The 14,727-nt window shown below is 38.7% G+C and overlaps 1 long non-coding RNA gene across 1 annotated transcript in view; it reads right to left on the bottom strand.

Annotated features, from left to right (window-relative positions):
• Positions 1–14,727, bottom strand: part of LOC129042856 (uncharacterized) — a 187,678-nt gene that overhangs the window by 122,759 nt on the left and 50,192 nt on the right. The window contains exon 2 of the long non-coding RNA XR_008504224.2: positions 915–970. This is a non-coding gene — a long non-coding RNA (uncharacterized LOC129042856). The remainder of the gene's footprint in view (positions 1–914; positions 971–14,727) is intronic.

Here is a 14,727-nt window from a genome sequence, read left to right as displayed (position 1 = left end):
TTATATTGATGTCACATGATACTACTGGAACTATATTTATTGGTAAATGAAGCTCCTTTTCAAACTTTATCCAATTTCTCTCTCACTCACACTTATTTCCAACTTGTTTTGTCATATTATGCTGTAAATTAGGTGATTAAATCTTTTTTCACTTTGAAAAATATGGTGAGTCATTTATAGAAACATTTGTAAGATTGATCACTGGGGAAGCTCATAAATGATTTCCAACTTATACTCCTTTTGTCTACCCATCATTTATAGACAATTTAAAATATTACTGGCCAATTTAGCATTTATTAAATAACCCAACGCCTCTTCATTAACCTTGAATGAGAGTGGGGTAACCTTTTTAAATAGGAATGTTAGAAATTCCTGGATCCATGGTTCCTATTTGGCTAGCTCATGTAAAAAGCCTGGAGAAATAGTTGCTTTAAAGCATTATATTATTGTACTCTATTTTGAAAGAGCATTAAGAGGGCATTGCAGATATATCTAAGAAATGACAAATACAATGGAAAGAATATTTTTGAGAATTTTTAACCCCTTAAAATCTTATCTTAAAGAAAGTAGCTAAGAAAATCATCTCTTAAACTTTCATCATTAATAAAAAGTATTCTTACTCATTTGACCTCATAACTGCATATTTCAACCAAATGACCGTGTTGCTTAAGGCTGCAGAGCTAAGATGCTCGGAATGTCCCTTATCAATCATCCTCAGAACTGTCAACTAAATTTAGACTGTAGAATCACTATCATTAGTTTTGAAATCTGAGAGAAGAACACAGCTTGAGTTTTCAGATTGCAGGTTAAAACTCTGGGAAAAGTCTTTTCATTTATAAGCTAATCTTTGAAATTAAATTCAAGTTAAATTCATATTTGCCTTTGCACATGAGTATACTGAATGTTTTAGTTACCTTTCCTGGTCTGCCACCAGCAAGCTAGAGAAGACCTCTGTTTTGCGGGTCGGGACCTAAAAAATAATAATAATAATAAATATATATATATAAAATATAAAAATGTATACATAAATATTTATTATATAATATATAATATGTATAAATAATACATATATATATTTCCTATTTTGTGGACCCTGCAAATGTCTGAACCCTCTAAGCTCTGAACGATTACTCCTATACTCTCCAGTGAAAAAATATACCTTTCATATAAAATGATACTTTTCTTTATTACACAAAACTTACTTGTCTATGCAAAACTGTAATCTAAAATAAGCACCAAAAATGGAAAGAAAGCATTCCTCCTGTTTCTGCGCAGTATCAGTGCCTTAGTATACCCTTTATCATTTCTCTAGAGGAAGACACACAGTTTTGCATTTATCTGCTGTATTTAATTAATATATTGTGAACCAACAAATACGTTCTTAGTGATGATTTGGGGGAAGTTCTGGGATAGAGAGTTTTTTGAGTGAGTTCACATGGAGCTAATGGGTCCTCATTCATGTCGTTATTCTGATTCTATTTATGCTGTCCTTGAATACTATACTAGGATACTTGGCCTGTGTTTTCTTCCAGAAGAAAGTCAAGGCAGAACAGCCTGTCTTCTGACACCGAATAAATTCTCTGAAACTTCCGCCTTTCTGACACCAAGGTCCTTATGCCTTAGATGCCCCTTGACTCCCTGTATTCCCATAATTCTGCATTATCTTGCGGTCTTGCTTCATTTCTCTTATAAGTTTTGCTTCTAACTTTGCAATGTGCATCTCACACTCCCCGTGTCTGCAAACTGCCCAGCCCTCCTTTCCTCATTGCAGCTGATGATGGGACACGGCTGTTCCCACAGAAATGCTCCATCTTCCCATTGCTGACAGACAAGCACAGCGTCTTTCTATTCTGCAGTAGGATGAAGCTCCCTTCCTGTCACCCCACCCCACCGCCTCTCCCTGCCCAGTGACTTCTCTTCCTGTTTTCCCTCTCTCCTTCCCTGGTGTCTCATCCATTAAACTGTCCCACCTAGCCCACAAACAGCTCACTCTTCCCCAGCTTCAAATAACAGCCCTCACTGATCCCCAAGTGTGTTCAGAGATATTCATCCAATCCTCCTGCTACGAGCTTCATGACTCAGCCTCCCCACACTGTGCCCAGCACAGAGAGCCCAGGCATGGACAGATCCCAGCACGGACAGCCCCCAGCATGGACAGCCGCCAGCATAAACAAACCCCATCATGGACAGACAGGGGCATAGGCAGCACCCAGCATGGACAGCCCCCAGCATAAACAGACCCCATCATAGGCAGATCCCAGCATAGGCAGCCCCCAGCATAGACAGCCGCCAGCATAAACAAACCCCATCATGGACAGACAGCGGCATAGGCAGCTCCCAGCATGGACAGACCCTGGACATGGACAGCCCCCACCATGGAGAGACTCCACCGTGGACAACCCCCAGCATAAACAGACCCTATCATGGACAGACCCCAGCATGGACAGACCCTGGACATGGACAGCCCCCAGCATGGAGAGCAAGTCTGAAATCTATAGGGCAGATTGGCAGGCTAGAAATATAGGCAAAAAATTGATCATGCAATCTTTTAGGCAGATTGTGTTCTTTGGGAAACCCCAGTCTTTGGTTTTCAATTAATTGGAGGAAACCTACCCATGTTATGGGGGACAATCTGCTTTACCCAAATTCTCCTGACTTGAAGCCAAGTCCCTTTCACATGGTAACTTCACAGCACATCCAGACGACTGTGTGACGGAACCACAGGCGCCACCGCCTCGCCAGGCTGATGTAGAATCAGCCATTATGCTTCTGAAAGGAGCCGAGTCCGCTCCCACAGGAGGTGATTCTTCCTGAGCTCTCCCCTTAGAAGGTGCAGGATTGTATTTGTCACGGCCATATGGTCCCTAACCCCAGTGAGGTCTCCCGTGTCTTCAAAGTTGGCACTTGTTAAATGAAACATGCTCCAACTCATTTTGAAGCAAGGTAGGGTCCTTATTTAAATTTGATTCACGTGTCTACATTAGACAGATTTTCAGGGGGACACCACACCGGGAGCATGACTCTCTCTTTCTGTGTATCTACTAGATGTGTGTCTGCTAGAATATCATTAGAGTATCGTTTTTCCAGGAGATATGAGGGAAGGAAAATAAAAGGATAAATCACATGCTTAGATAAAAGAATGGGAGGTGACTTGGTTTTAGGGGAGCATTTTGGACTTTAAATCTCTGCAGACAAGCCAGCTTCCAGCAGAGGTTCTGAAACTCACTTTCTGCATGGTTAAATCACATAATTTACTCATATCTCAGAATCCCCGAGCACAGAAAATAGCTTGCTTTCTTTTCTTGCCAAACTCCCAAGAATACACAGAAAAATCCTCTAACAACTTCAAAGATTCTTGAACAAGATGGAAAGGGATAAACAATGAAATTTTAAGCCCTTTTGGAAATTCAAATCCAAACTGTTGATTGACATCAAACTCAGAGAGAAACAAATTAGGCTCTGACTATGAAGCGGCTTATTTTATACATTCTCGTCTGGCATAAAGAAATTATATTCTGACCTGGTTTCATATTGCCTATCAGTAAAATACATAAAACAACCTCCACTTAATCATGTTTAGGAAGGAATAGGATTTAGTTCCTTTGAAATTATATATTTGATTTTTAAAAATTTATGTATCTTCATTTGCACATTTGAATAGATTGCTTTCACAGTTATATTTTTATAGGTTTGCTATTTCGTGGTAAGGAGGGGATTATAGTTGTCTTCCCTAAAAAAAGTATCCATTTTACACTATATGTGAAGGGAATGGGATGGAGTTGATATTTCCAGTTTATGTTATTAAAATAAATCGCTGTTTACCATCTGAGATTTCAAATTCACACTTTCAGATCATATTATTTATAATTTAGGAAATCTGTTTGCAGTATAATTCACTGCCCTACAAAGGCATGCCTCTTGCTAATGAACTGGTAACTCCTTCTTCCTCAAAAACATATGTTTAAAAAATTAATGTTTAATTTTCAATTTAGAAAATGTGTAAAGACAAAAAGGAAATTTAAAAAACAGCACGAGAGATTTAGTAGTAAACATTTTTGCCTAAAATTTCTCACCAATGGTCTCCTCTGAAAAGATTAATGCCATCGTATTAAAGGCATTGAAAATACCTCAAAGATAGTATTACAATTTTTTAATGTCTGTTTAATATTTATCTAATCTTATCGTAAAATTTGGGGGAAGTTCTGGGATACAGTTTTTTGAGTAAGTTCACATGGAGCTAATGGGTCCTCATTCATGTCGTTATTCTGATTCTATTTATGCTGTCCTTGAATACTACACTAGGATACTTGGCCAGTTTAAACTTCATGAACGTTTAACATCATTGAACATTTAAATATGAAAAACGTGAGTCATTTTGAACATGTGATTTTTTAATACCAAGCATCTTCATGTTTTTCTCGCATGTGAAAGAAGAAAAAATGTTTATTACTATGTGATAGGATCTATTATTATTTAAAATCAAAGTTCCTTGAGGTTGTAGTGTTAAATATTGCAACAGGGACTGCTTAAAGTCATTTTGTTAAAATCAGCTGAGAATCCTCCACCACACCAGCGTCAGAGGCTCACAAAGGCTCCGCCCCCTCATGACAGCAGCCTCATGCCCTGTTCCTCCGGGTTCCAGGGCAAGCGCAGGACCGGGAGAGCCAATCAGATACCTCAGCCCCATCACGCTCTCCATGGTTTCCACTCACAGTTCGCTGGTTATAACGAGTCACAAGGCCACACCTAAAGTCAAGGAAGTAGGAATGATGATGGTCTATGAAGACAGAGGAGAACTGGGTGTTGTGAATCTCAGTCTCGCCGACCCCAGCCCAACCTCATAGCAGGGCAGAGCAGAGCAGCGCAGTGGTGAACAGCACGCACTCTGCAGGCAGATGGTGAGGGTTGGAAGGTGGATGCCTTCAGTTACTTCCCTATAATACCGGGGCAAGTTGTTGAAGCGCTCCAGACCTCACAGTCCTTGCCTGTAAAGCTAAGTATAGAAAAATATCTATCTCTGGGATTCTGCTAAGAACTGAGTTAACAGATGTTAAGCACTGAAACAGTACGTGGGCCAGTAATCACTGGCCAATACTGTGATGTGAGTCCAGCAAAGACCCAGCTGTGCCCTACCAAGACCATATTTACTTTAAGCACAATAAATAGAAAAGCACATACCTCATTTAGAGCTTCCTCCATCACTTTATGGTAAAGAGCTCAGTCTAAGTTTAATTTTGGGTTCAGCATCAAATATAAGATGTTAAAAGGCAACGGGCACAGTCCTCTTGGGTTCCTCTCCTAAGGAAGAGTTATCCCCTAAGGAAAGGTATCCCCCGGGTTCCCAGGTGTCTGCAAGAGTTTGGGACACAGAAGAAGCAGTTTTGCAGAAACAAGTGTATTCTTAGGAGAGAGAAAATTTTGCCCCAAATATTCCAAATTTTTGCATTGAAGAAATTAAGAAAAAAATTAGAAGATTATGCTACCAAGCAAAAGAGCTCTTTTCTTTTTCTTGAGATTTTATCCATGTTTTAATAAAATAAAGGACAAGCATTTTGCTACCACTCCAAGCAAACACCAAGAAAGTGAAGGCCTTCCACACCTCCCCAGTCCCCCACACTCCAAACTTATTCTCTAGGAGCCACTAGAAGATTAGCATCAGCACACGGCACAGTTAGTAAATGTGTGTGTTGTTCAATTATCCACATTTATGGATCAATGCATTCAAATATGACATTTATTTTAATGCACCTCGTTTTATAAAAACGGTATTGCTATTCTTCCATACTACATATGGCAATTTTTGTCTTTCAAAACTTCTGTACTTTGGTGTAGCAGAATACATCTAGAAAAACATAGTAGAAGATTATTTAGATGTAAAAGGATATAACTATAACAATTTTATTACTTTTGTAAAAAAAAGCACTGGATGTTTTTGTATAAGTATTGTATCATTATTATTTAAGTAATATTATCAAATAAAATATTGCAACAGGAACTGCTTAAAGTCATTTTGTTCAAATCGGTTGAGATCCCTCCACCAAGTAACTGTTTTAGGAGATCTGCCTTAAGTCATTTTAATAATATTTCAAAAATACCTTAAGAAATATATAAACATAAACAAAATGTTATTTACAATAATCATTTATAGTTTCATAACCGAGCAGTATCACTTTAATATAAAGTGATTTTAATAGAAACCCTGCCAAAATAGCTTATTAATATCTATAGTTTTCTGAACTAAAGTCTAAATATAATTTTAATAATTTTTATAAGTCTTCTTTAATAAATAGTGATGTCTTCTTTTCTCTGTAGGTGGTCTTCCCATTGCAACTTGCATTTATTTGTTTATTTATTTTATTTATTTATTTTGAGACGTAGTCTCACTCTGTAGCCCAGGCTGGAGTGCAGTGGCGCTACCTCGGCTCACTGCAACGTCCACCTCCCAGGTTCAAGCAATTCTCCCGCCTCAGCCTCCCAAGTAGCTGGGATTACAGACACCTACCACCATGTCCAGCTAATTTTTGTATTTTTAGTAGAGACAGGGTTTCACCATGTTGGCCAGGCTTGTCTCAAGCTCCTGACCTCAGGTGATCCATCCGCCTCAGCCTCCCAAAGTCCTGGGATTACAGGCATGAGCCACCCCGCCCAGCCACATAGATGCGTTTTTAAGTCTGAATCCTGTTCTGTTGCGCATAGATGCCACAGTATGTGGATCTATTCATCCATTGATGGACACCTGGGTTGCCTCCACCCTCTGGCTGTTATGAATGGTGTTGCTATGAACGTGGATATAAAATATCTCTTTAAGACACTGATTGAATTCTTTTAGGTACATACCCAGAAGTGAGATTGGCAGGTTATATGATAGTTCTATCTTCAGTTTTTTTGAGGAACCACCAGACTGTTTTCTGCAACCGCTGCCCCCTTAACTTGTTTGTGGTAATCACTATACAATCTATATACATATAAAATAATAACATTGTACACCACGGTGCTCTGGTGGTCACTCACACAGGTGCACACGGCAGAAAGCCTCAAGCCGCCCATTTGAGGTTGAACAAGGCTCCACACGGTGAAACACGTGTCCTTTTCACAGTGGATTTAGTGCCCTGCTTTTGCATGTGTGAGTGTGTATGTTGGTGATTTCACTGTTTAAATGGCCCCCAATCAATACTGAAGTGCTGACGGCTGCTTCTAAGTGCATGAAGGCTGTTATGTGCTTTATGGAAAACACATATGCTAGAGCAGGCAGGAGTTATAGTGATGATGGCCATGAGTTCAAAGAGAATGAGTCAACAATAGATACTAAATCAGCTGTCTTTAAACAGAAACACGCACTCAACAGCAACGTCCATTTCCTCCTCCAGCCCTTGGAAGCCACCATTCTATTCTCTGCATCCACAAATCTGAGTATTTCAGATATCTCAATTAGGAAAACTCACACAGTATTTTTCTTCTATGACTGGCCGTTTCACTTAGCATCATGTCCTTCAGGTTCTCTTCAAAGTCTCACTTATGCAGGATGAAAAAGTTCTAGACATCTTCTGCACAATATTTGGCTTTTACTTAATGATACCGTACTGCACACTTAAAAATTTGTTAAAAGGATATATCTTCTGTTACCTGTTCTGACTACAATAAAAATAATAATAACAAAATAATAATTATAATAAATAGAGTGCTGGTTGCCAATAAACAGGAAGTAAAACAGAAACACATTAAGCAAGCTTGTGTATTGATCAGTGGAAGAAAACGTTGTGATAAAAGCTCAGAGGAATCTAACCTAGTATTTCCCTCAGGAGCAATGGTTTGGTGTTTGCTAATCCAGTGTTTGTAGTGAGTCTGTAGAATATATTTCCCACAAATCATGAGAATACACATAAAATTAACATATAAAAGTCAAAAGCCTTTATATACCAAACTATAATGAGCCAGAGAACACAAAGTTAGAAAAAAATAGCACAAAGATCAAATACAAAGAAATAAACTTCACCAAAAACACGTAAACTGATAGCAGAAAAACTTACAACAATCCCAAAAAGCACAAGAGTCTTTAAGCCCTGAGCCTGAACCAACCCAAAGCCAACCATGCTGGCACCCTGAGCTCCGACCTCAACCTCCACAAAATAAATGTCTGCTGTTGACAAGTCACCCCATGTGTAATACTTTGTCAGAGCAGCCTGAACAGACTAAGAAGAGGCTGATGAAGAGAGGACTCTGCACAAAGGCTGAGCTCTGCTCAGTGGATTTGCTTCTCCGAGAAGGATACATCAGCAATTCTGAACCCGCTTGGTGTCTATGCCAGGAATAGAACAAATAAGTAAATATATTGTGAATAATGAGAGTCCGGTTCTCACTGTCAGAGAAGGAAGTCACAAATAAGGAAGGAGGCTTGCTGGAATGATTCCTCTAGTGTCGGATTAAAATTGGAAGTGTCAGTATTGACTCACTCTCTAACACATGGATATAGATACAGACGTAGATACACATAGAAATAAATACGGAAGTGTGTGTATGCGTACAGGTTAATAACATACATGCATTTATTTCCACAACTGTCCACTGAGCAGCCTAGAAATGATGATGGCTCAGTAGCAATGAGCACACCTATGTAAAATTCATGATTTATAAAAGCCACTCTCTAATAAAAGGGATCAGGTCTGCTTGGAGAAGTGGCTGACTCCACGACCTGAGTCTGGAAATAACATGTGGTGTTGCAAAGTAAGGATATATCCACCCCCCTAAAAAAGGGGGAAAAAAAGAAAGGCTGGGAGAATGTTAGAAGGAACACTGGAGGCACTCCAAAGCCAGAGAGGCCCCTGGTCACCAAAGCTGGGTCAACTGGAAATCAATAATGATAGTATTGCATCATAACCCGCAGAATAAGATGAATACCCACAAGTCCATACCTAAAATAGTTAATGGAATAAATGTCCATAATTGAGTAGAAGGGGTAACACTTCCTTATAAAACAATGCCAAGTAGCAGGTGTAGAGGAAGGAGGAAAGAATGAACTGGCCACAACCAATCATCACATCATCACAGCAACCAGGGCAAGACCCGCCATGGGTGCCACTCCCTGCAGGGAAGCTGCCTTTATCTCCAGCTGCCTCAAGAGAGAGAATGGAGGAAGTAAGAGAAAGGTGATATTCAAATTAGAAAGAGCTCAGGATGTCCAAGAGTTGATGAAAGACACTGATGTTTGCGTGCTTGTTGACTGGCATTTCCATGGCCCCTGTCTCTCTCTTTCCAGTCCCCTGCTCCTGTCTCTTCCCAGGACCTGTGCAAACCTGAAGTCTTGGACTAAGGCACAGTTGTCCATAACTGTTGCTCTAAATTATTTTTAACCCCATAAGGTTGGCACTAATATTTCTATGCAGTGTTTACTATACGGATGTGTGTGTGCATATAATAGACATTATTCAGATGTGTGTGTCTGTGGGCATACACACATCCATATAATAAATGGATTATTAGTTTTAACCCCACAAGGTTGGCACTAATATTTCTATGCAGTGTTTACTATACGGATGTGTGTGTGCATATAATAAACGTTATTCAGATGTGTGTGTCTGTATGCATACACACATCCATATAATAAATGGATTATTTATTAGTTTTAACCCCACAAGGTCGGCACTAATATCTCTATGCAGTGTTCAGTATACCCAAAATGCTCTATTTTTATTGCCTTTAAAACTTCTTTTGTAGATCCCTTTTTCCATATAAGTACATCATTTAGAAGATTATGTCTTTAGGTGAGCATTTGTGGTCATTCTACTTATCTAAAATGTCTTTATTCTTGAGATGTAGAATTACTTTTTTTTCATTGCTTGATTGACACATTTCCTCAGCCTTTATTGTTGTGAGGAACTGGGCTGCAGAGCAGGAGGTGAGTAGGGGCATCCTCTGTATTTATAGCCCCTCCCCATCACTCACATGACCTCCTGAGCTGCTCCTCCTGTCAGATCAGCGGCAGCCTTAGATTCTCCTGGGAGTGCGAACCCTATTGTAAACTGCACATGTGAGGGATCTAGGTTATGTGCTCCTTACAAGGATCTAATGCCTGATGATCTGTCACTGTCTCCCATCACCCCCAGATGAGACCATCTAGTTGCAGGAAAACAAACTCAGGGCTCCTACTGATTCTATGCAATAGTGAGTTGTGTAATTATTTCGTTATATATTGCAATGTAATAAGAATACAAATAATGTGCACAACAAATGTAACGTGAATCACCCCTAAACCGTCCCCCTGCACACCAGGTTCATGGAAAAATTGTCTTCCACTAAACCGGTCCCTAGTGCCAAAAAGGTTGGGGACTGCTGGGTTAAAGAAATAAAAAAAAAAAAAATCCAGGACTTGAGAGGATTTCAGGGAAAGACTTGCATGCCTGGGAGAGCCAGGTTCCTGTTAAAGCAAGTAGGTTAAAGTGTTTTGCTGTGCAGAAGCTTTTTAGTTTGATATAGTTCCACTTGTTTGTTTTTGTTTTTCTTACCTGTGCTTTTGGAGTCTTCTCTAAAAAACCATTGCCAAGACCAATGCCAAGAAGCTTTCCCTTAAGTTTTCTTCAAGAAGGTTTGTGGTCTCAGATCTCATACTTAAGCCTTTAATTCATTTCCAGCGGATTTTTGTGTATGATGCAAGAGTCCAGTTTTCTTCTTCTGCATGTGGACATCCAGTTCCCGCCACACTATTTGTTGAAGAGACTTTCCTTTCTACACTGTGTGTTCTTGGTGCCCTTGTCAAAGATTAGTGGACAGCATACACCTGAGTTTGTTTCTAGACTCTCTATTCTATTCCATTGGTCTGTGCATCTGTTTTTATGCCAGTGCCACACTGTTTTGAATATTGTAGCTTCATGATATGGTTTGAAATCAGGAAATATGATGGCTCCAGCTTTATTCTTCTTTCTCAAAATTGCTTTGGCTATTTAGGGTCTTCTGTGGTTCTGTGCAAATTTTAGAATATTTTTTCTATTTTTGTAAAGAATAGCATGGAATTTGTGATGGGTGTTTAATTCACTTGTTTGTGGCAATCACTACACAATGTATATGCATATCAAATCATCACATTGTACACCTTAAAAATATTCAATGTTAATTTGACAATTCAATATTTTAAAATAAAAAAATATATATTTAACAGGAAGTAGCTTAAAGGAAATTCCAGAGATGCAGATGAGGATACTTTGAGAGTCATGATGATGGTCCACATGGTGGAATGGCAGGACCTAAGCAGATGAGTCAGTGAGTGAGACGGAAGCAAAAGAGGTTGATGTGAGAGCTTATAAAGCTGGCAGGATATAGGAGCAACACACACAAAAAAAGTTACTAGCATTTGTAAATACCCAAGCCTTGTATATTTCTTACCTTGGGCCAGGTGCTGTTCTAAGTGTTTTCATACATTTTCACATTTAATCCTGCAAGTGACCCCTTGAGCAAAAGCCAGCCAGTGACACCTGCATCTCAGGCAGCAGGGCTCCAGAGTCCATAATCTTGAGCTCTGTGGGGTTCTCACTCCTGTGCCAGGAAGGATTCTAGTGTGGAGGACAGCATTGATTTTAAAAATCTAAAACTTCAGCCCTGAAAGAGTTTACAGTTTATTAATGGATGCACAATGGATGATTTCAAACACTGAGAAGACACCAATCAACAGCCCTGGATGTGCAATGGGAGTGCTCTTTTATTCTGGCCTGCAACTGGGGCAGGCTTTCAGTCCAGTGCTAAGAAAACATGTACATAGAATAATTTTGGACAATTACCCTGCTTGGATATTTGATTTCTCTTGACTATCACAAACAATAACAATAATAATTTTGCTTAAGGATTTTTCTAATTCGATGTACAGATACAAGCACAAATTTCTAATAAAGCTCTCTTACAGAAGACAACTACCTGTTACACAAAAATTTGTTCCAGAAAGCCAAAACTTTCTTTTTAATAGCACTACAACTACATTGTTGCTGTATTTCTACATTGTGAGAGCATGAGAAGATGGGATTTTGTGTACAGAAATTTGTTTTCCAAATTCTCATGTTTAAATGTTGATCCATATCACTTGTTGGCATATCAAGCATGCTTATTTCTAAATTGCCATAATATATCCAATAAGGTAGAATATTTCTGGAAAGCACAATTGTCATACACATATTACTAGAAAATGTGGTATCATATTATGGTCTGTTATCATTACAGTGAGAATATGGCACTATGAGGAGATTTTATCGTGCAAAATTGCATTATGTTCAAATTTATCCATGTGTTAATTTACATTAAACCCCTTCTATTTCTTCAGATGAATGAAAATTCTAGGATTTGCTGGCCTGTATTTTACCTGGAAATTGGTGCAGATAAGAGGCAAAGAAGTAAGAAGGATTGCTGTCTAGGAGCTTTGAAACGAGTCAAAATTAAGTTTCCTTGCAGCTGCTATTCTTTTAAAAAGCCAAGATTTAAGGAGAATAATATAGCAATGTAATTTATTCTAAATAGAAATGAGGAAAACCATAACGAACAAAACCCTTGAAAGTTGGACTACTCTTACAAATTATACTAACAATGGGAATCAACATTCCCATCAGAATTTGTAGATTTCAGATAATCCCATCAGGCTTGTTTCTTAATTATCAAGGTGCTTTGAAGAAATTTCCTATTTGAATCCCTCAAAATAATGACTTTCGGGTTTGTTTTCACATCAGCTATGGGGGCTGTTTTGACAAAGCCTTAGCTGAAAACTTGAGGCCATCAGTATCCCTTTCTCCCCTGCAACAATACAGTTCACACAGGCACTCTTTCTTCCTCACCCATCTTGTGCATAACGCCTTTATTTTACTTAGATTTCCCCTCGTGATCTCGTTGTTTATTGGTTGGTTGGTTGGTTGGTTGGTTTTGTTGAGTTGGTTTGTTTTGTTCTGTTTCCACAGTCTTATTAAGAAGGAAATTTACATTCCATACAATTCACCCATGTAAGGTGTACAATTGAATGGTTTCTAGTATATTCACAGAATTATGTATCCATCACCACTACCAGTTATAAAACATTTTCACTACCTGGAAAAGAAACATGGTACTCAACCACGGCCGCTCAATCTCTGGATCCCCCACCATAGTCCTAGGAAACCACTAATCTACTTTCTGCCCCTATAGATTTGCTGATACTGGACATTTCATACAAATGGAATCACACAATACAAGGCCTTTTGTCACTGGCTTTTTCACTAACATTTTTTCAGGGTTTATCCAACATAGCACAGGTCAGTATTTTATTTCTTTTCATTGCCAAATCATCTTCCATCCTAAGGTTATACCACATTTCCTTTATCTATCCATTCATTTTCTGCTGAGAATTTGGGTTATTTCCACTTTTTGGCTATTATGAATACTGCTGCTTATGAACATGTTTGTACAAGTTTTTGTATGGACCTGTGTTTCCTGTCTCTGGACTACACAACTAGGAGTGAGTCGTTTCTTTAACCACATGGGGGCTGCAAACACCTGCATACATTGCGGGGCTCTCTCTCCCCAGCATCAGTCCTCACTGACTTGACTGTTTCAACTTCATGACGGGTGTTGCGACTCTCTCTGCTTTATTCTCCTTATCAATATTATCTTGATTATTTTTAACCTTTTACTCCTTGTAAATACTAAAATCTGCACAACATCTATATGAAAAACACTGCTTGGATTATGGAATTAAAATTAATCTATAGATTATTGGGGGTACACTTGAAAGCACTTTAATATTGAGTACTACCCATGGACGTGGAATATCTTGAGATAATCGTTAATGCTTTTTAATAAATGTTTGGCACATTTGTGCACAGTTTTGCACATACATTATTAGTTTTATGCCTAGATACTTGATAACATTGTTGCTCATATAATTTTTATATTATATCTTATGATTGCTGTTTGTTTGCAGAAACACTTGCTAGGCCCTCCAATAAAGTGTTACATGGGTACCATGAAAGCAGACGTTCTTGTTTGTCTTCCTTACTTAAATAAATGCATCTATATTTTCTATCGAGACTCTTTTTGTTGTGGGACTTCTGTAGTTATCTTTTATGAGGTTAAGAATGTCTTCTTGTACTAAGAGCTCTCTTTTATTAATTATATTAATAATTAATAAGTGAAATTATATTAATTATATATAATTAATAAGTGAAAGCTGCTGAATCAATTGAGACAATCAAATTTTCTCTTTAATCTGTTATTGAGCTGAATAACTTTTAAATGTTTTCTACTACTCGTCCGTCTTTACGTTAGAGAACCAAACTGACTTGGAAATGTGCATGTCTGTAAAACAATTTCCCTTTGCTAACACTTTGCTTTCAGTTTTGGAATTGCACATATCATTGAGATTGTCCTGCCATTTTCTTTTCTACTACTGTCCTGTGGTTTTGGCATCGAGATTGCACTGCTCACTAAATTAGGTGAGTAAAATGCCCCTTCCTTCTATTCTGTTTTGTTTTTCCGCTTGTGTAAATTGGAACTGTGATATCCTTTGGCTGTGTCCCCACCCAAATCTCATCTTGAATTGTAATCCCCATAAACCCCATGTGTCATAGGAGGGTGTGGTGGGAGGTAATTGAATCCTGGGGGCCATTTTCCCCATGCTGTTCTCATGATAGTGAGTGAGTTCTCAAGAGATCTGATGGTTTTATAAGCATCTGGCATTTCCCCTGCTGGCACTCCTTTCTCTCTCCTGCCACCCTGTGAAGATGTGCC

Source organism: Pongo pygmaeus, chromosome 7, assembly GCF_028885625.2.
Source record: "Pongo pygmaeus isolate AG05252 chromosome 7, NHGRI_mPonPyg2-v2.0_pri, whole genome shotgun sequence".
Taxonomy (NCBI): Eukaryota; Metazoa; Chordata; class Mammalia; order Primates; family Hominidae; genus Pongo; species Pongo pygmaeus.
This window is presented reverse-complemented; position numbering and strand designations above follow the sequence as displayed.